We start from the raw sequence: 20636 nt of genomic DNA on the forward strand, positions 1-20636 counted from the left end.
GCAAGTGAAAGGGGAGGGATGGCAGGGGACACCCCAGAAGCTGGTAAGGAACATGAGACCACGGTGTTCACAGAAGAGGAACTTCAGCTCTCAGGTAACCAGAGCTTGTCCACCCTGCTCACAGGGGATGGATACCCCAAGACCAGGGACCCCAGAGACCGGCCCAAGAGGGATGGCAGGAAGGAAAGAGCCCCACATCCCATCTCCCAGGCTCCAGTGCTTCCCAGTCTCCAGTCCTCCTGCACAGGGATCTCCAGGACATCCAGCACGTGGGAGGGAGGTGGGTGCTGCACATGTCCTCCCAGTTGAGGGACTCTTCTGTGCACCATTTTCCACCAGGGAGCTGGTCCTCTCCTGGTCTGGGCCCAGAGAGCCCCAGCCTCATCTAGAGGCATGGAACAGACAGTCCTGCCAAGGGTGGGATTCTTTAGGGTCTTGTGAGGGTCTGGGGCAAAGAAAAAGGAAAGGATTCTAAGTAGGGAGACCTCTATTCTCGCCACCTTTATTCTTCACTTCAGATGGATTTTAGCCAAAGGCCTTACAGTGCTGGAAAATATAATGAGAGTCGTGCCAGGAAATGTTCTCCTCACTCTTACTCTTTGGTTTGGACAGGCTTCAGAATGAAGAACTGGGACCTCACTACAGTCAAGCGTTCATTTGATTACAGCTCAGTGTTGCTGCTTCAACCTAACCTAGGCTTTGATTGAAGCACCACAATGGTGAGGTGGAGGCCACAGCTCTGTGCTGCAGCTCCTGGTGTCTCTCTGGCCTGGGGGAGATGGAGGCACCCACAGGGCTTTTGGGTTGCACTAGATAAAAATTCATTGTGCCACTGCCCTGGGTGTGGACCCTCAAGTGGCAATTCTCTGACTGGTTAATCATTGGGTCTGGGCAAAAGAAATGTTTAAGGTTTAGAGGCTATCTGAGCATTTTATGGTAATGAGGTAAGCTAACTGGGAGGCTTTGATTGGTTGATTATTAATTAGAGTAAGGGATCCTATTGGTTAGAAATCTCTTTCCTATTGGTTGGCTTCCTCCCTCTGCCAAGGGCTCACACTTCACTTACGAGCCCACTCCTTCATTGCCCCCTTTTTCTTTATGGGAGATGGGGTGCAGTTTGAGTCCAGCTACCTCTTGCAGCATGCGATATGGTTAAAAAGGGGGGGGGGGGTTGGAGCAAAGTGTCAAGCAAAGGGTCTGGCAGCCTGACACCATTTCCCAGGGCAGGTTGGAGAATAAGCTGAAGTGGAAGGGCCGGCAGTTGGGAGGAGATGAGTGGTGAGACCACTGAGCAGGGTTGGGGCAGGAGGAGAAGGAGCAGGATGATGATCAGGGAGTTACAAGTGGAGGAGGACAGGCAGGAGCCATTGCTGGAGGGAAGAGTTGGACTTGTCCTCCTGCTTCCACTTGTCAAAATCTCGTTTCACTTCTTGGATTATGATCTGGATTTTTCTGGACCTGTTAACCTAAAATCAGCATTCCTCTCCATGAATGCACAGAGAAGAGACATGGGAGAAAATAACAGAATTTGGGTCCCAGATAGAGAGGAAGGAGTGAAAAGAGAAAAAGAGGGCTGATTTACAGACTACAATCCCCATCTCAGATTATACATGCCAGGGTTTACTTGCATGCTGTTCCAGGCAAGGGAAAAAGACAAGAACAGAGCCATTTGGATTTTGCACTGGTTTTTTATGCCACTAATTACCCCACCCTTTAAAACTGTTGGGGAAGTGGTCCCAGTTGTTTGCTCTTCTGATTGGTTATCCCACCCATCAATCCCCTGGGAGCACCCAATGTTAAGGCACCTGGAGAATATCCAGGTTTTCCCTTGGTTCTGGAGGAAAACCTGTCCAAATGGGGATTCCCCTGAGGTCCTTCCAGCACCAACTTGTGGGGTATCCATGGCCATTTGTTTAATGGCAGTGGTTTTTCTGCGAGGTCACAGATTTATCTCTTTATTCCCTAGCTAGCCTGCCTCAACTCCCTGCTCAAAGAGTTTACACCATTATTCTTAAAGTGGTGCTGGACAGAGATGATCATTCTTCTGTAGCTGCTTCCTGCTGGATAGGAGCAGTAGACCCTACCTCACAAGGTGTAAAACCCTCTTGCTATTCTATTGCCGTTAGGGATAGATGAATCTGGAATCATAAGTGAAATTGGATGAAGTCCCCATATGGCTAACAAAATGTTAATTCTAGAAGAAATAAACTTAATTAAAATTTGGAGGATACACGGTCCCATTAAAAGGATGTTGGAGCACACATGTAGAAAACGCCTGGGGCTTTTCTGATGATACATCTTGCTGAAGTCAGTGGGCTTTATTTTGCAGATTTTGAGTGCTTTTTAGGACTATTTCAGAGTAGTTTACTTAAGTTGTAACTATTGGAAATGAAAGCAGGCAAGGTTTATTAAGGGATTTCTGGTTCGCCCTCCCCATAGCAACAGGCCACTGGGCTTGAGTTAGAGGGAACAGTTCACTTTGATACAGACATTACTTAGCTCCATTTCTTGACCTAGTTCAAGCCATCAATGACTGGCATGCGTGCATCCCATCAGGTGCTTCTGGAGAACTTGTACTTCCTTGGACAGCTGGGTACACTGGACAAAAGCACAGGCAATTCCTTTAATTTTGACAACTGTGGGTATGATCATAGCTCAGAGTAAAGTGCCTTCGATTTTGGCTCTATTTGACAGTGAGGCCATTTTTTTGTTTGTTTCTATGTGTGTGTGTGACTGAGTGTGAGTGTGAGTGTGTGTGTGCATGTGTTTTGCCAGGTTTTGATCAGAACCTGGTTTCCAGTCCCTGGTGAGGAAAGGTTACACAAAGACAGTCTTGAAGGAGCTAAGCTGAAGTGGGTACCGCCACCTTCTTTGCTGTTTCCTTCCTGGTGGGAAATGCTTAGCCCTGGCAGAGGGCATATGAGTCTGCAGGTCCTGCCCAGGATATGAGTGGGACAGGTTCTGGAATAAGGACTAGGAGGGAGACCTAGGTTAAGCATGTTCATTAACTAATTTTAAAATGAAATTTACCAGGACTTTTAACATGTTCAATATCCCTCTCCATTTGATCTAGGAAAGATATCACCATAATCATTGGGCATATGTCTAGAATAGGAACGATATAGGTGCAGTACTTAATACTAATCTATGCACTAACTAATATATACGTTTCTTTTTAAGCTGAACTTGATAGATCTAAGCTCTGGGTTTGCAATCCAAACATGTTATCTCTCCATGGGAGCAGGCCATGATGCCAGTTGTACTTAAGCTCTGCTTACATCACTCTGGTAATCTCTGCTTCATCAGGTATGTCCTTCACATAGCCAGCATGCTGCAGCACCATTGACCCTAGAGAGAAGCTGGGAAGCTGGACTCCAGTATTCCACCATCCTGATGTGTAGCTCCCTTCAGACTGTGAAACACAGGCATTCTGGCGGTCATATCTCACTGTACATCTGGCCATTTTGAGCCATCACTGGCTGCTGCATGAGTCTGAAACTGTAACACAGTCTCCATCGACTTCAGGAGCAAACCAGAGATGTAGTAGATACCATTATTGTTTTAAGGGGCAGTTATCAACCTAGCCAATAACTCAAATGGAGGAGCAAATGCAGAGAATTGAAGGACTGGTACAAGAGAGTTTGACAGTGCGAGAGTTTGACAGTCTATCACTTCGGATATTTATACATTTTCTAAACACTTGCAAGGCAATGTGGAACATATCAAATAAAGTTAACTTTTCCGTACTTTGCTTTTTACCTCTTCACCTTTACCATGAAGATGTCAATACCAGGTATTTTACATTAGCAGTACAGGAAAAAATACTTTTTTCCATAATTTTGTGAAAACTGAAGATTATTTTCCTTATCATCATTTGAATATTCAGCTCAAAGCAGCCTGTAGCTATTATGAAGTTACTTTTTGTTATGAGCATCAATTCAGTTTCTGTTTAATAATTACTTCCTGGAACCAGTCATTTCAATATTTCTGTTTAACAATGCTTCTACAAACCTCTTATAACTATCCATTACCACATAGACTGTAGTTACTTCATACTCAGACAAATTCCACCTTCACAAAACATATTTCCTTTTCAATGCTACCTTCCGCAATGCCTTCTACAACTTGCCCTGTGCATTCAATTTTGTCCTCCGTACTTCCATTCTGATTTTATGGAAATCAGCTATCTTATCTAATCTCAAAACACATTCCTTTAAATAAACATCAAATTTTAGCCTGGACTCACACAAATCTTTTACTTCTTTTCATACCCACTCAAGTCTCATATCACTCATAACATTCCATTAAGAAAAAGAAATAAAGTGTTCGTTTCATTTAGGCACTTCAAGATTTCCATGAATAGAGGCACTGCTATGTCAGCAGCCTCCTCAGAGAGACAAAAAAAAAAAAAGCCTCTACAAGGACCAGGAGTACGGGAGCCCGTAGCCTGGGCACATCCGAGAGTCCTTTTGCCAGACTTCCCCCACCCGCTGCCTCTGCGTGGTGGTGAGGGCGGGTGGGTGTGGGGTTTGCTGTTGATTATGGCACAAGTTTAACAGGCCGACGTAACCATCCTGGGATGGAAAGGAAGCATTTGCCTGTGAATTTGGGACACAATAGTTGGAAAAGGGCGTCCCTTCCCAGGAGGGGGCGTGGGTGGAGTCCCCAGCTGAGCTTCCCTCGCGTGGAGGCAGGACCAATAGGCACAGTCGGGTGGTTGGGACCCCTCCTCGCTGATTGCCTGTAGGTCTGGACAAGAAGGTGTTCCCCATTACGCCATGAAACGGCTGTTGTAGGCTGTATTGCAAGGGATTCTAATTCGTGGTTCAGGAATTCCTCATCAGCGGCTAACCCCTGTCTCCCACCTCTGATGGGGTATTGCTGAACCCGCGGAAACTGGGTGGGGTCTTCAAGGTGATTTTATCGGGAGTGGTGCTCACAGCTCCCTGGGTGTGGAGGTGTCCCAAACTAAGGCAAATCCACAATTCCAGACTTGGAACAGGATATGAGGGGCCTGCCGCAAGCCGTTTTGGAAGCAACATAAACCAGACTGCATAGTCCACGAAATCTTTGCTCTAATGCGAGTTAGGATGTCACGTCCAGGCAGAGAGGCAGCTCTTTGTGGACGGTGAGGCCATCCCAAGGCTCCTGTGGAGGGAAGGTGGCCTGAGGGCGGCTGGAATCCGGGGTCTCCTCATTCGGAGTCCTGACTAATGTCCCCCTTCCCGGAAAGCGCCTTCAGCTCTGGGGGCCCCAGGGAGGGGCGCTCCCTCTCCCAGTGCCGGTCTCTGCTCATGTGGGGCACGGTGGGGGTGCACGAGTCGTGGGCATGACCGGGTTCGTGGGCAGGATTGCGCCCAGTGGCCCTAATTCCCAAACCTGAAAACGGGCCGTCTCTTGGGTGACTGTGCTTTAAACTAAAGGTCAAGTCCCAAATGGAGGGTTTCTCTTCAGCGGTGGTTCAGCTGGAGGGAAAAAAATCGACACACCCCAGGTCAGGTTACACTGCTATGCAGTGGCTTTAAACTCTCTAAAAACTTTGCTGAACCTCCAAATACCTCCCCGGGCTCTCCTCCTTTTGATTAACTCGGTCGTGTTGAAGGGAACACATACTTGAACTCTGTCTCCGCCTGCTGTGCTACTTCCCTTAAGTACCCGAGTCATCGGGTGCATAAGGATTTCCCCCTCCGTGTGTTGCAGCGATAGCTGAGGCTTTGGAGGGAGGGCGCTAGGGCGGTGGTGGTAAAGGAGCAGGAGGGACAATTGAGGTAGTTTGGGGTCGATCATCCAGCATGTGTGGGGAGGGATCCCGTTTCTCTCGGGGGTGTGGGGGAGGTTCATGGATCTCTTACTTAGGAGGACCCTGCATTTCTCTCTTCTTGTGGTCCTGGGAGAGGATATAAAAGGCAGGGCGTGGGGGATATCTGTTCACTTCCCCCTCTCTAAGCAAAAAAGATACGGCTGTAAAATGGTATAATTATTGAAAGTCCCATTAACCAGCTATTGTTCTTCGAATTCTAGGTTGTATTAAGGCCATTGTACATTACACAAGAGCTGTGTGAGTTTGGCAAGCTAGTCAAAAATCACTTGACAATACCTGTGAGGGTCGTTTCTGAGCCATCAATTTGGTTCCACTGGTCTATTGTGTCTGTCTTTACACCAGTACCATGCTGTTTTTACCACTGTAGGTAGGCATTATGATTTAAAGTCTGGAGATGAATGTTCACTTTCCTTTTTATGATGTTTCTGGCTATTCAGGATTATTTACCCTTCCAAATAAATTTAATAATCATATTTTCAATGTTTACTTTAATGCTGGTGGAATTTTTATCGGGACTGCATTAAATCTGTATATGAATTTGAGTAGAATTGACATCTTAATGATATTTAGTCTTCCAATCCATGACCATGGAATGATCTTCCAGTTATTTAGAGCTTTTTGGTTTGTTTTAACATTGAGATGCAGTTGTCTGAATACGAGTGCTTTATGTCATTGGTAAAGTTTATTCCTGACTATTTGAGTTTTATCTGTCATATTTTATTTTCGACACTCTTTGGACACTTTTAGTTACTTTTATTGATATAATCTTTATTTCTACATTCTCTTCCAGACCCCTCTCTCCTATCTTTTCTTTTCAGGCTCTAGCACACCCTTTAGTATTTCCTGAAATTCTGGTCTCTTGCTTCGAAATTCTCTCACTTTCTGTTTACCAGTGAATATTATAATTTTGCCCTCATTTTTGAAAGATAGTCTTGCTGGATATAAGATTCTTGGCTGGAAGTTTTTCTCTTGTAGCATCTTAAATATATCAGGCCACTGTCTTCTTGCCTCCATGGTTTCTAGTAAGAAACCAGCACTTAATCTTATTGGATATCCCTTATATGTTATGCATTGCTTTTCTCTTGCTGCTCTCGAAATTCTCTCTTTGTCTTTGGCTTTTGACATTCTGATGAGTATGTGTCTTGGAATTTGTCTATTTGGATTTTTTCAGATGGGAGTACATTGTGCTTCTTGGACAGGGATATCTATGTCCTTCAATAGGGTTGGGAAATTTTCTACCATTATTTCTTCAAATATTCCTTCTGCCCCTTTTCCCTTCTCTTCTTCTTCTGGGACACCCATGACACATATGTTTGCATGCCTTTTGCTGTCATTTATTTCCCTGAGACCTTGTTCAATATTTTCCATTATTTTCTTCATCTGTCTTTTTGTATGTTCACTTTCAAAGGCTATTTCTTCAAGGTCACCAAACCTTTATTCTGCTTCCTCAAATCTGCTATTATATGATTCCAATGTTTTTTTAAACTTCATTTCTTGCCCCTTTCATTCCCATAAGATCTGCTCTTTTTCTATATATGCTTTCAAATTCTTCTTTTTGCTCATCCAATGTCTTCTTAATATTCTTAATCTCATTAGCCATCTCATTGAATTTATTAAGGAGAGTTGTTTGAACATCTCTGATTAGATTTCTCAGATCATTTATGTCATCTGGAGGCTTATCTTGTTCCTTTAACTGGGCCAAATCTTCCTGTTTCTTGGTATGGATTGTAATTTTTTGTTGGTGTCTTCACATCTGACTTACTGAAGTATTTTTTTCTGGGTGCAGTTTTTTTTTATTTTAGGGCTTTCTATCATTTCTTCCTTGCTGGTTGTGCAGTAGGAGCCAAGTATTTAGTTGGTGCTGTAAGCTATGGAAGCTCAAGCTGCCCTCATTGCACCAGGGACCAATGATGCTTCTTCCAACTTTCTCCTTTGCCAGGCATAGGGACAGAGTCACAGCTATGTGGAATAATCCATGTGCAGGCCAAGACTGTAGTTGCCCACAGAGACTAATGAAGCTTCACATCCCTTTCTCTCATGCCTGGGACAGGAATGGAGCTGTAGGTGTGAGCAGCAACTTGTGTTGTGCAGGTCCAAGATGACCACAGTTGGCCTGGTAGACTTCTGATTTTCAGTCTATACCAGCCAAAGTTCTCTGCAGTTACCTGTATAGGCTGTTGCAGGGCTCCTCAGTCTCCTCCCCACCAGAGGTGGGGCTGAAGCCAAGGCACTGCAGGCTGATCTACGTGAAAGAAACGGTTCCTGTGACACTGAGATTTTCAGTCAGCCTGGCTTCCCTCAGGCTGGGGACAGTCAGAATGGTGGCTACTGGCCTCTTTCTATCTTGGGCTGGTTCACACCCCAGCTATTCCCTGGGTTATCTCTTAGCCAGACAAGTCTATCAATCAGTAGCCAAAATCGGCAGCCAACCATCTCCTCCTCCCCTGTTTCTGGGTCATAGAGCTTCCAATTCCCATCACAGAGCAGCTCCTGGTGTGGCTCATTCCGCCAGAGTAGGATAATCATCAGCCTCTGCAGCTTGGCTGGTAATTTCCCGGAGAAGCTGGCACAGGTCCCCACAGCTTCCTCTCTGCTGGGGCTGGTACTGGGGCCCGGGCTAGACCTGCAATATGATCTGGATGGGAAGAAGTCAGTCCCCACCAGCACTGGGATTTTCAGTCCACCTCACTTCCCCTTGTGCCAGATGCAGAGATAAGATGGTTCCTCCCAGCCTCTTTCTGACTTGGACAGGTTCAAACTTTAGCCGTTCTCAGGAGTATACTGTAGCCCGCTGAATTTCCTCATCAGTAGCTGAAATTGGTGCCCAACCATCTCTTCCTCCCCTATTTTGGGGAAGTGGAGCTTTCAATTCCATCCGCAGAACACCTCCCGAGGCGGCTTATGCCTCCAGTGGAGGATAGGCACTGACCTCTGGGGTGCAGAGCACTCTACTTACCAGTCTTCTCTGCAGATGGGCAGTATTCTCATTCCATTCCTACAAGGACATTGCAGGATGCTCTTCTGATGTCCTGGAGCCCCCAAACAGGTGCTTCACCAAGCTTCAGAGAGCTCTGGAAGTTTGCTAACTGCCCTGTAGCAGGAGCTGACTCCAGGAGCTCCTTACTCTGCTGCCATCCTGCTGGTTCTCCTCCCCTTTTACATTTATTTTTAAGCTTACATACAGTAAAGGTGATTTTTATGGTGTATAATTCTGTGAGTTTTTTTTTTTTTTAAAGATTTATTTATTTATTTAATTTCCCCCCCTCCCCTGGTTGTCTGTTCTTGGTGTCTATTTGCTGCGTCTTGTTTCTTTGTCCGCTTCTGTTGTCGTCAGCGGCACGGGAAGTGTGGGAGGCGCCATTACTGGGCAGGCTGCTCTTTCTTTTCACGCTGGGTGGCTCTCCTCACGGGCGCACTCCTTGCGTGTGGGGCTCCCCCACGCGGGGGACACCCTTGCGTGGCACGGCACTCCTTGCGCGCATCAGCGCTGCGCATGGCCAGCTCCACACGGGTCAAGGAGGCCCAGGGTTTGAACCGCAGACCTCCCATATGGTAGACGGACGCCCTAACCACTGGGCCAAAGTCCGTTCCCAATTCTGTGAGTTTTGACAAGCACATAGACTTGTACAACTGCAACCACCATCAAGATACTGAAGACTTCCGTCACCAAAAACATTCCGTCCTGTTTTTTCCTGGGACTCAGAATCTCCCCTATCTGAATCCCTGGAACACATTGATCCAATGTCCATCCTTATTGTTTTCCCTTTCACAGAATGTCATAAAAGAAAATCAGATAAAATGCAGCCTTTAAAGTTCAGCTTCAAACACTTAGCATTATGCACTTGAAATGCATCTACATAATTGGGTAAATAAATATTTTGACTTTAGCCCAGTAAGGCCCATTTCAGATTTCTGACTTCCAGAACTCTAAAATAATAATTTGTATTAATTTAAACCATAGATGTTATGGTAATTTGTGACATCTACAATAGAAATTGAATACAGTGGTAACTAGTTTCATTGACTTCTCCAGATAATCCAAGTATAAATAATTATTATTTTCTTTATTTTATAGGGAAGAAAATTAAGGCTGAGGGACATCAGGCCATTTTTCCATGTAGTATGATGGAGTCAGGATCCAAAAAGGGACTAAAAAATATGACATCTGACTGAGTGCCTCCTAACGATACAAAAAGGGACTAAAAATTATGGTATCTGAACACCTCCTAATTATGATATCTTTGTGCACCTGGTGTCAGTGCACAAAGAAAACACAAGCCCAAACTTTATCTATTTCACTTTCTGGTATAGAAGCCAGACATCACACAAAAGAGTAAACCTGTGGCTGTAAATTATTTTGTGATAGACAGAAACCAAGTGCAAGGGAGAGAATATCAGGGTCCCCATCAGACCCATCTCTACCCTCCAGGAGGTGCAAGTTTCTGGGGAACTGGGCACTGAGCCACAGCACAGGGACCCAACAGGATTAAGGGGAGAGTGAAGGTTTCACAGTTCATCAAACCCCTTCAGAACAAAGCACATCAATGTGTGGTTTGCACTTCCTCGCCTCCAGTTCTTCTCCCTCTATTGAACTTCCTCCAATCACAACTTCCACCCCCTTTCCCATTGATGGTTTTCTATTCTCACTGCTGCTGTCTAAGAGGCTAAGGGATTTTGCCTTGTGGAATAATGAGAACGTTTAAAATTCACGGAGGCGATGACAGCACAACTCTGATGAAAATGAGAGCCAACAAGTGCACACTTAGAATGGATTTTACAGAATGGGACTGTATAACACAGGGAATCCAGTGTATTATAGTAGAGAGGTCCGTGATGGAATTAGAGTCCTTAAACATTATGGGGATGATTGGATGTCAGTCTGGTAAAACTCAAGTATCGGCAGCTAATCACCAAAGCCAAGGTGGGTGCGGCTACCGCAATGAAAGGCAGATTCAAAAACCCACTCAAAATAGTCTGAGTCATGTAGAATTGTGGCATTGGCTAACACATAATAGGGTACCTAGCAGTGAAATAGATGGGCAGCCTACTAAATTTCTTTGGGATCTGTATAAACAGAAGAGTTCTGGATTGAGTGAAAAAACGTTAACTCAAATTACAGACAATCATGGCCCCTTAATCAATTCCCAGACTTCAGACAGTTTATAAACTCAGAGCCCCTTGAATGAGGAGAAGGCAAGGTCTCCTTGGGGAAGGATCCTGTTAAACTGCCAAAAATTTATACTCTTAATCTTTCTCCCCCTTTCCCCAAGGAGATCTACAGCCTTTTACCAGAGTAACTGTGCATTGGGGAAAAGGAAATGATCAGACATTTTCAGGGATTATAAGACACTGGCTCAGAAGTGACATTAATTCTAGGAGACCCAAAAAGTCACTGTGGTCCACCAGTCAGAGTAGGGGCTTATGGAGGTCAGGTGATTAACGGAGTTAGCTCAGGTCTGTCTAACAGTTGGTCCAGTGGGCCCCCAGACCCATTCTGTGGTTATTTCCCCTGTTCTAGAATGCATAATTGGAATAGACATGCTCAGTAACTGTCAGAATCCCCACTTTGGAACCCTATCTTGTGGATGGGGGCTATTATGGTTGGACAGGCCAAGTGGGAGCCACTAGAACTGCCCCTACCCAGCAAAATAGTAACCAAAAGAAATACCGGCTTCCTGGAGGGAGTGTAGAAATTGGTCCCACCATCAAGGATTTGAAGGATGCAGGGTTGGTGATTCCCACCACATCCCCATTCAATTCTCCTATTTGGCCTGTACAGAAAACAGATGGGGAGTGGACGCAGTGGTGGTGGCGGCGGCGGCGTTGCTGTTGATTACCCTTTGGTCCCGGGAACATAGTCTTGTGGCCGGCTTCGCCGCCCGGATTCTTTTACGATTAGCGCCCCGTCGGTGAGCGAGATCTTCGTGGAGCTGCAGGGCTTTTTGGCTGCCGAGCAGGACATTCGAGAGGAAATCCGAAAAGTTGTACAGAGTTTAGAACAAACAGCCCAAGAGATTTTAACACTACTGCAAGGGGTCCATCAGGGCTCTGGGTTTCAAGACATTCCAAAGAGGTGTTTGAAAGCTCGAGAACATTTTGGTACAGTAAAAACACATCTAACATCTCTGAAGACCAAGTTTCCTGCTGAACAGTACCACAGATTTCACGAGCACTGGAGGTTCCTGTTGCAGCGCTTGGTCTTCTTGGCAGCATATGTTGTGTATTTGGAATCAGAAACACTAGTGACTCTAGAAGTCACTAGTCTGAATGTAGACGACTATCTTTCAGGAGTTTTAATTCTTGCTAGTGAACTGTCGTGGCTGTCAGTCAACAGCGTGACCGCTCCACATCTCCACCTTCATCAATGAGCTGGGTTCTGGTTTCCGCCTTCTAAATCTGAAGAACGATTCCCTGAGGAAGCGCTATGATGGCCTGAAGTATGACGTGAAGAAAGTTGAAGAGGTTGTCTACGATCTCTCGATCCGTGGCTTCAATAAGGAAACGGCTGCCGCTTGTGTGGATAAATGGGAGGCTTTCCCCTGCCCTTGGCCTTGGTTGCCTCAGCGGTTGCCAGAGGGGTGAGCACAGTGCCTCTATGGTAGGCGGGGCGCCCAGTTGCTAAACACTGCGCTTCATTTTCTTAACCAGTTGTGTGGTGCAAGGATCAGAAGTGAAACGCCTTTTGGGGGGAGTAAAAAATGCCTTCACAAAGACAGACTTTTCTTAGTTGTTTCAGTGGACTTGCTCTGTGATCAAGTATATTTCAGTTCTGTCCAAAAGTGTAAATGTCAGTCTCTTGGTAAAGTCCTTTTGCTTATCCTGACTGTTGATGTATTGATTGAAAAGTTTATTGCCTTGTTTTGTGATTCTTCTTTCAGATGTAACCTTTGATGTTTTCTATTTCCTAAGTTAGCTGTCCATACCCAGGTATAGCCTGGTTACAGTATAGAAATAGATAATTAAAAGGATGGTTGCCAAGCAAACATTATAGTATCTTACTACATTCTTCCTTGTTTATTTTTAGCCTTGTGAGTAAATCAGATGTTGAAAGTCTTTGCAGGGGAGTTAAAGCCCCAGGGTTCTCTTTCACTGCCATCAGTATATAAAAGATTTAAACTGCACTGTCCAGCTAGTGGATGATTTTGGGAAGTTTTTGTATTAAGGGATTTAGTAGTGTTGTCATTGGCTTTATTTTCAGGAAACATTTTACAAGGTGGGGAGGAATACTTAATATTTTAAGTCATTTCTACTTTAGGATATTGTCTTTGCATGCTGCTATTGCAGTGAACTTATCTTAAAAATCATCTTCATGCACATCTGGCACTAACACTTCATGTGATATATTTATAAACTATGAAATCTTTTTTCCAGCACCTAGCTAGATGGTTTGGTCTGGGAGAATAAAGATAACCACATAACTTAATTAGCAATACCTTGTCTATTATGTTTTTGAGAAAAATGCTGTGCTTTATATGGAAAAAAATAGAATCTCTGTTTTTTTTATTTAATTTTTTAAAACTTAGCTGAATTTGGTAATGTTTTTTAAGATAAGAAATTTCAGATCATTGATGGCTATCCCAATAGATATAGGTTTTAAATTTACAGTTTTGGGCATGTCATTGAAAGTTTGTTGTTTTTCCCCAGAATCTCCCTCCCCATTTTTTCAGATAGTACTAAGAATACTCACCACGTAATTTTTGCTGTTGAATTGAAATGATTATGATGGTGACTTAATCCACAGTCGCCTGCAGCTCATTTCAAGGAAGGTGCTAGTGTTTCTAGAATAAAAGGAACTATTTCATGCCTCATACCTGGTTTGGACTCCCTGTTTGTATGATAGGATATGTGGCATTGCCCTCAGAACTTTTTATCTCAGGCCGAGTTAGAGGCCAAGTAATTTTTCCGTCATGAGGAAAGTAGAAATTAGGTGCAAGTTGCTATGCATTGTTATATTTTTTAACAATTTTCTTGACAATTTTTTTTCTGCAGAAAAGTTTGTAGAAATAAAAGAGTGTTTGGTTCCTCCAAGTGCCCAGGATAGTCACCAGAAATGGGCATTGAAACACTGCCTGGCTTGTGCATCCAAGGCTTGCCAATGACATCATCAGACATGTACCAGAAAACTCCCATAACTGTTTCCTTTGCCTCTGTATTGATTTTGCCTGAGAATTTTATGTAAGTTCTTGGTAGAAGTTGTTAACAAATGCATTTTAATTGGAGGAGCACATTTTGGTCTTGTCACTCTGTTTGAGAATTTAGAAGTTCTATGTTTATAAATATTCAGCTGTCTTTGTTGCTGGCTTGTTGTAAAGCAATAAACATTTTTGGGGGGTCTGTTTGTGAAAAAAAAAGAAAAGAAAACAGATGGATCTTGGAGCATGACAGTAGATTGTCCTAAACTTAACCAGGTGGTGACTCCAATTGCAGCTGCTGTCCCTGATTTGATATCATTGCTTGAGCAAATCAACACAGCCCCTGGTAACTCGTATGCAGCTGTTGATTTGGCAAATGCTTTTTTCTCAATTGCTATTAATAAGGACCACTGGAAAGAGTCTGCTTTCAGCTGGCAAGGCCAGCAGAATACCTTTACTGTCCTGCCTCAGGGGTATATCAACTCTCAAACCCTATGTCATAATATTGTCCTCGAGGAACTTGATCATCTCTCCCTTCCACAAGACATCACACTGGTCCATTATATTGATGACATCATGTTGATAGGACATAGTGAGCAAAAAGTAGCAAATACTCTAGACTTATTAGTAAGGCATTTGCATGAGAGAGGATGGGAGATAAATCCAACTAAAATATAGGGTCCTTCCACCTCAGTGAAATTTCAAGGTGTCCAATGGTGTGAGGCATGTTGAGATATTCCTTCTAAAGTGAAGGATAGACTGTTGCATCTGGCTCCTCCTATACCAAAAAAGAGGCACAACACTTAGTTGATCTCTTTGGATTTTGGAGACAACACATTCCTCACTTTGGTGTGCTGTTCAAGCCCATTTACTGGGTGACCAGAAAAGCTCTACTTCCGATTGGGAACTGGAACAAAAAGAGGCTCTGCATCAAGTCCAATCTGCTATGCAAGCTGCGCTGCCCCTTGGGTCATATGATCCAGCAAATCCAATGGTGCTGGAAGTTTCTGTGGCTAATAGAGATGCTGTCTGGAATCTCTGGCAGGCCCCTATAGGAGAATCACAATGCACACCCTTAGGATTTTGGAGCAAAGTCCTGCCATCCTCTGCAGATAACAAGTCCCCTTTTGAGAAACAGCTTTTGGCTTGCTTCTGGGCCTTAGTAGAGACTGAACACTTAACCATGGGCCATCCAGTTACCATGAGCCCTGAGTTGACTCTCATGAGCTGGGTCTTGTCTGACCCACCAAACCATAAAGTTGCGAGTGCACAACAGCATTCCATAGTAAAGTTAAAGTGGTATATATGAGATAGGGCTCAAGCACGTCTTGAAGGCATGAGCAAGTTACATGAGGAAGTAGCCCAAGTGCCCATGACCACACCCCTCCTACGTTACCTTCTCTTTTCTGGCCCACAGCTTTGGGCTCTTGGGGAGTCCCTTGCAATCAGTTGACTGAGGAAGAGAAAACTTGGGCTGTCCACCAGAAAGTGGACAGCTGCAGCACAGCTGCCCATTTCTGGGACATCCCTGAAGGATAGTGGTGAGAGCAAATCCTCCCAGTGGGCAGAACTTCAACCAGTGCACCTGGTTGTTCATTTTGCTTGGAAGAAGAAATGACCAGAGATGCATTTGTACACTGATTGGCCAATGGTTTGGCTGGATGGTCTGGGACTTGGAAGGAACATGATTGGAAAATTGGTGACAAGGAGGTCTGGGGGTATGTGGATTTACATTTTTGAGTGGGCAAAAAACATGAAATTTTTTATTTTTTTTATTAAATTATTTATTTATTTTTAAAAATTACATTCAAAAAATATGAGGTCCCAATCAACCCCACCGCCCCCACCCCCCACTCCCCCCACAGCAACACTCTCTCCCATCATCGTGACACATCCATTGCACCCGGTAAGTACATCTCTGAACATCACTGCACCCCATAGTCAATGGTCCACATCATAGCTCACACTCTCCCACGTTCCATCCAGTGGGCCCTGGGGGGATCTACAATGTCCCATAATTGTCCGTGAAGCACCACCCAGGACAACTCCACGTCCCAAAAATGCCTCGACATCTCATCTCTTCCTCCCATTCTCCAAACCCAGCAGCCACCATGGCTACCCTTCCCACACCCATTCCATATTTTCTCTGTGGACATTGGATTGGTTGTGTCCATTGCACATCTATGTCAAGTGGGGGCCTAGATTCCACATGGACACTGGATGCACACCTCCTGCTTTCAGTTGTAGACACTCCAGGCTCCATGGTGTGGTGGTTGACCTTCTTCAACACCATGTTAGCTGAGTGGGGTAAGTCCAATAAATCAAAGTGTAGGAGCTGAAGTCTCTTGAGGCTCTGGGCCTGGGTGTCTTATTATCAGTCCAGAGATTCAAATCCCCTAAATATATCTTAAACCCCAGCACCAAATACAATTCCAATAAAGTAACATGCAAGTCTTGTGAGAAGAGATCCCCTCTGAGTCCAATTCCATCATGCAGAAACACCAGCTCCAAAGAAGGGCCATCTGCCATGGCAGTGAACCCCATCTGTCATGACCATAGAACCCGTGGGTCTCTTTATCCCTCAAAAGAACCAATACCTGGGGTTGTATCTACTTTATCTGTCTCTTAGACTCTGCTCAGTTGTGCATAAGGGCATTCCTTCTGACAACCTCCAGACTCTTTTTTAGAGACTCATAGCCTTATAATCTCATTTCTCCTTTCCATTTCCCCCTTACATTAGGTCAAACAGCATTTTGAAGTAAAACATGAAAATTTTTGTGTCCCATGTGAATGCTCACCAGAGGGTAAATTCAGCAGAGGAAGATTTTAATAATCAAGTATATAAGATGACCCAATTTGTGACTAATGCTCAGCCTCTTTCCCCAGATATTCCTGTCAGTGCCCAGTGGGCTCATGAACAAAGGACCATGGCGGTAGGGATGGAGGTTATGCATGAGCTCAGCAACATGGACTTCCCCTTACCAAATCTGACTTGGCTACAGTCACTGCTGAGTGTCCAATCTGCCAGCAGCAGAGACCCACAGTTAGTCCCCAATATGGCACCATTCCAGGAGGTGACCAGCCTGACACTTGGTGGCAGGTTGACTACATTGGACCACTTCCACCATGGAAGGGGCAGCAATTTGTTTTAACTGGAATAGACACATATTCTGGATATGGGTTTGCATTTCGTGCACACAATGCTTCTTCCAAAGTTACCACCCATGGACTTATCAAATGTCTTATCTACTGCCATGGCATTCCACACAGCACTGCTTCGGATCAAGGAACTCATCACAAATGATGTGTGGGAATGGGCACATGCCCATGGAATTCACTAATTTACCCTTTTCCCCATCACCTTGAAGCAGCTGGATTGATAGAAAGGTGGCACGGCCTTTCAAAGACTCAATTATGGCACCACCTAGGTGGCAATACCTTGCGGTACTGGGGCAATGTTCTCCAGGAGGCTGTGTATACTTTAAATCAGTGTCCACTCTATGATGCTGTTTCTCCCATAATGAGGATCCATGGGTCCAGGAATCAAGAGGTGGAAATGGGAGTGGCACCATCCACTTTTTTTTAAAAATACCACTTTTTTTTATTAAAGTTAATAGACCACATATAACTTAAATTTTTAAAAACATGAGGTTCCCGTATAACCCACACCCCATCAACCCAATCATTTTTGTAAATTGTATTTTTTAAAATACATACATCACATAAAAGTTTACATCATAATAAGCATAAGAGTCCAGAGACTCAAGTCTCCTGAGTATACACCAACACTAACACCAATCAGAGGTTCTATAAAAGTGACAGAAGAGTCATGTGTGGAAAGGTCACATCTGAGTCCAACTCCATCACACGCAGGGACACAAATTCCAAAGTAGAGCATACTGACATGGTACTGAACTCCAGAGCTATCTGTCACAACCATATCCCCTGTAGGTCTCCATAGCCCTCAGTAGAACTGGTACCTGGGGTTGTATCCACTTTGGCTGTTTCTGGGGTCCTCCTGAGGAGTGCATGAGTGTAACATCCTGACTCCGATAACATCCTGACTCTTTTTTGAACTCTTAGCCATATAAACTCCTTTGCCTTTGCCATTTCCCCCTTTTATTCAAGGTCAGAAAGCAGTTTTTAACACATGATCCTACATGTGGGCTAAGATATTCTGCTAGCCTGAGTTGACCCTTTTATTCCAGGTCTTCCTCTATTTACATCATCAGCTGGTGCTTGTAGTAATCCCTCGGCACCAGGGAGGTTCATCCCCAGGAGTCATGTCCCATGCTGGAGGGAATGTAATGCATTTACATGCTGAGTTTGGCTTAGAGAGGGGCCACATTTGAGCAACATTGAGGCTCTCAGGAGGTAACTCTTTTTTTTTAAGATTTATTTATTTATTTTCTCCCCCCCACCCCCACCCTGGTTGTCTGTTCTCTGTGTCTATTTGCTGTGTCTTGTTTCTTTGTCCGCCTCTGTTGTTGTCAGCAGCACGGGAATTTTGTTGCATTATCTTGTTGTGTCAGCTCTCTGTGTGGGTGGCACCATTCTTAGGCAGGCTGCACTTTCTTTTGCACTGGGCGGCTCTCCTTATGGGGCTCACTCCTTGTGCATGGGGCTCCCCTACATGGGGGACACCCCTGCATGGCATGGCACTCCTTGTGTGCATCAGCACTGTGCATGGGCCAGCTCCACATGGGTCAAGGAGGCCTGGGGTTTGAACTGCGGACCTCCCATGTGGTAGATGGATGCCCTAACCACTGGGCCAAGTCCATTTCCCAGGAGGTAACTCTTAGGCACCCTGCAGCTCTAGGACTAGTTCAAATTTCAGGCACATAGACTCATACGCATAGTCATCAGTATCAAGGGCTCTTTGTTGGAAAATTCTTCTTTGTTGGTCTTTTGCCTTTGTACTTGGGGAATTGTTGCTGTTCCATTGGGGAATGTGATAGAGATCCCCTGGCTAGGAATTCAGCATTCCTTCAGTAGTCATTTGTAACTGTGGCTACTCTAAAAATACCCTACATATATCCAACTTTTTTATGCCCCTTGGAGAACTCCCTCCCAACCATGTGTCCCCCATCAATAACACCCCACACCAGTGTTCCTCCCCTGCCGTAGTTGAACCTCTCTGTCATCCAAAACTTCTTCAACAATGAAGCCTAATATATTGCCAAATTCAATTAATAGGAAAATGAAATATAGTGATGGGTTTAAAGATTAGAAGTATACATACTAATTTAGAAATGCTAAGATAAAGTAAAAATAAATTGGTGTATCGATAAAAATGAATAACATTATAAAGTTTTGTTTTTAACATTTTGCCTTTCATCACTGTAATAAGGGTTGCCTTATATGTACAGTGGCAAGGCACTTTCTTTCATTTCTTCTTCAGTGTCTACATCTGTTCATTTTAAAAAAATTTTTCTAATTTTTAATTTTGTCTTCAAAAATTTTTTAGACCACAGTAATTCACATATACAATATAGGGGACTCCCATATATCCAATATCAAACTCTTTCCCCTTCCCCAATAATGATCTTTTTACATGTTCATGTTATATTTGCTGCAGCTGATGTACAGATTTTGAAGCATAACTTTCAAACATGGTTCCATTTTGGTTTACATTATGGTTTATAATTTAGACTATACAAATTTCTAAAGTTTTAGTTTCCTTATGTTTTACATTATGGTTTACATTTAGCTTATAGACATTTTTGGTGTACATTAACATGTCCTATATCCATCCTTATATGATCTTGTGGAGCACTTCCTTTGCCCCCTAGTCATTCTGCTTCCTTCTATTCTTTACCTCTCTACCCCTCTCCTCAGGGCCCACAGTGAAAATCAATCTTCACTACTTGAGGGACCAGATTTACAGATACTTGAAACAATGCTGAGGGCTTGATATACTAGACTGTCCTAACACATTGGGAGCCACCAATTCTCTCGAAGGACACAATACTCTCCGTTTGAGAACATCAGATCTCCCCAGGATGTGGATACACCTTCACACTCACTGTGTGGCCTCCACCCAATGATTTAACACACTATGACAAAATAAGCACTCACACACAACCTATCAGCCTGCCCCTGTGCCAGATGCCCCTCTTAAGCACCTTAAACATGTAATCTTTCCTTACTACATTTTCTAAAGAGTTTTCTCAACCTTATAGTTTCAACCATATACCTGAGATTCTACCGTATTCAACAGTTCCCCATGGCCCTCCCCCCAATTTCTTGGGCCATCTGACCCATCCTCCCAACTCGAGCCCCCCCCAAGCCCACAAAGCTCCACCCTATGGTATCCATATGCCCCAACTTATCCCTTCCCTGTACAAACACTTACCTCCAGCTTATCATAGACTTCACCCATGTAGGCATCAGCACGCAACCTTCCTCTCCCTTCCTCAAATTCCTTTAAGCCTATCTTCCAGTCTCTAGTTCTCTGAGACAGCTAGTTTGCTTCTTTCTTATCAGAGAACTCATGTAGTATTAGTCCTTAAATACCTGGCTTGCTTCACTCAACCTAAAGTCATCAAGATTCATCCATGTTATCACATGTGTTTGTACTGTATTCCTTCTTATAGCTGAGTAGTATTCCATTGTATGTATATACCACATTTTATTTATCCATTCATCCATTGATGGGCATTTGGGTTGGCTCCAACTTTTAG

The 20636-nt window shown here is 44.2% G+C and overlaps 1 protein-coding gene and 1 pseudogene across 1 annotated transcript in view; one reads left to right on the forward strand and one right to left on the reverse strand.

The window, feature by feature from the left end:
• Positions 1-20636, reverse strand: part of LOC101438733 (sialic acid-binding Ig-like lectin 9) — a 79589-nt gene that overhangs the window by 28121 nt on the left and 30832 nt on the right. The window lies entirely within an intron of this gene.
• Positions 19-12403, forward strand: LOC139436922 (translin pseudogene; annotated as a pseudogene).

Source organism: Dasypus novemcinctus, chromosome 18 (assembly GCF_030445035.2).
Source record: "Dasypus novemcinctus isolate mDasNov1 chromosome 18, mDasNov1.1.hap2, whole genome shotgun sequence".
Classification (NCBI taxonomy): Eukaryota; Metazoa; Chordata; class Mammalia; order Cingulata; family Dasypodidae; genus Dasypus; species Dasypus novemcinctus.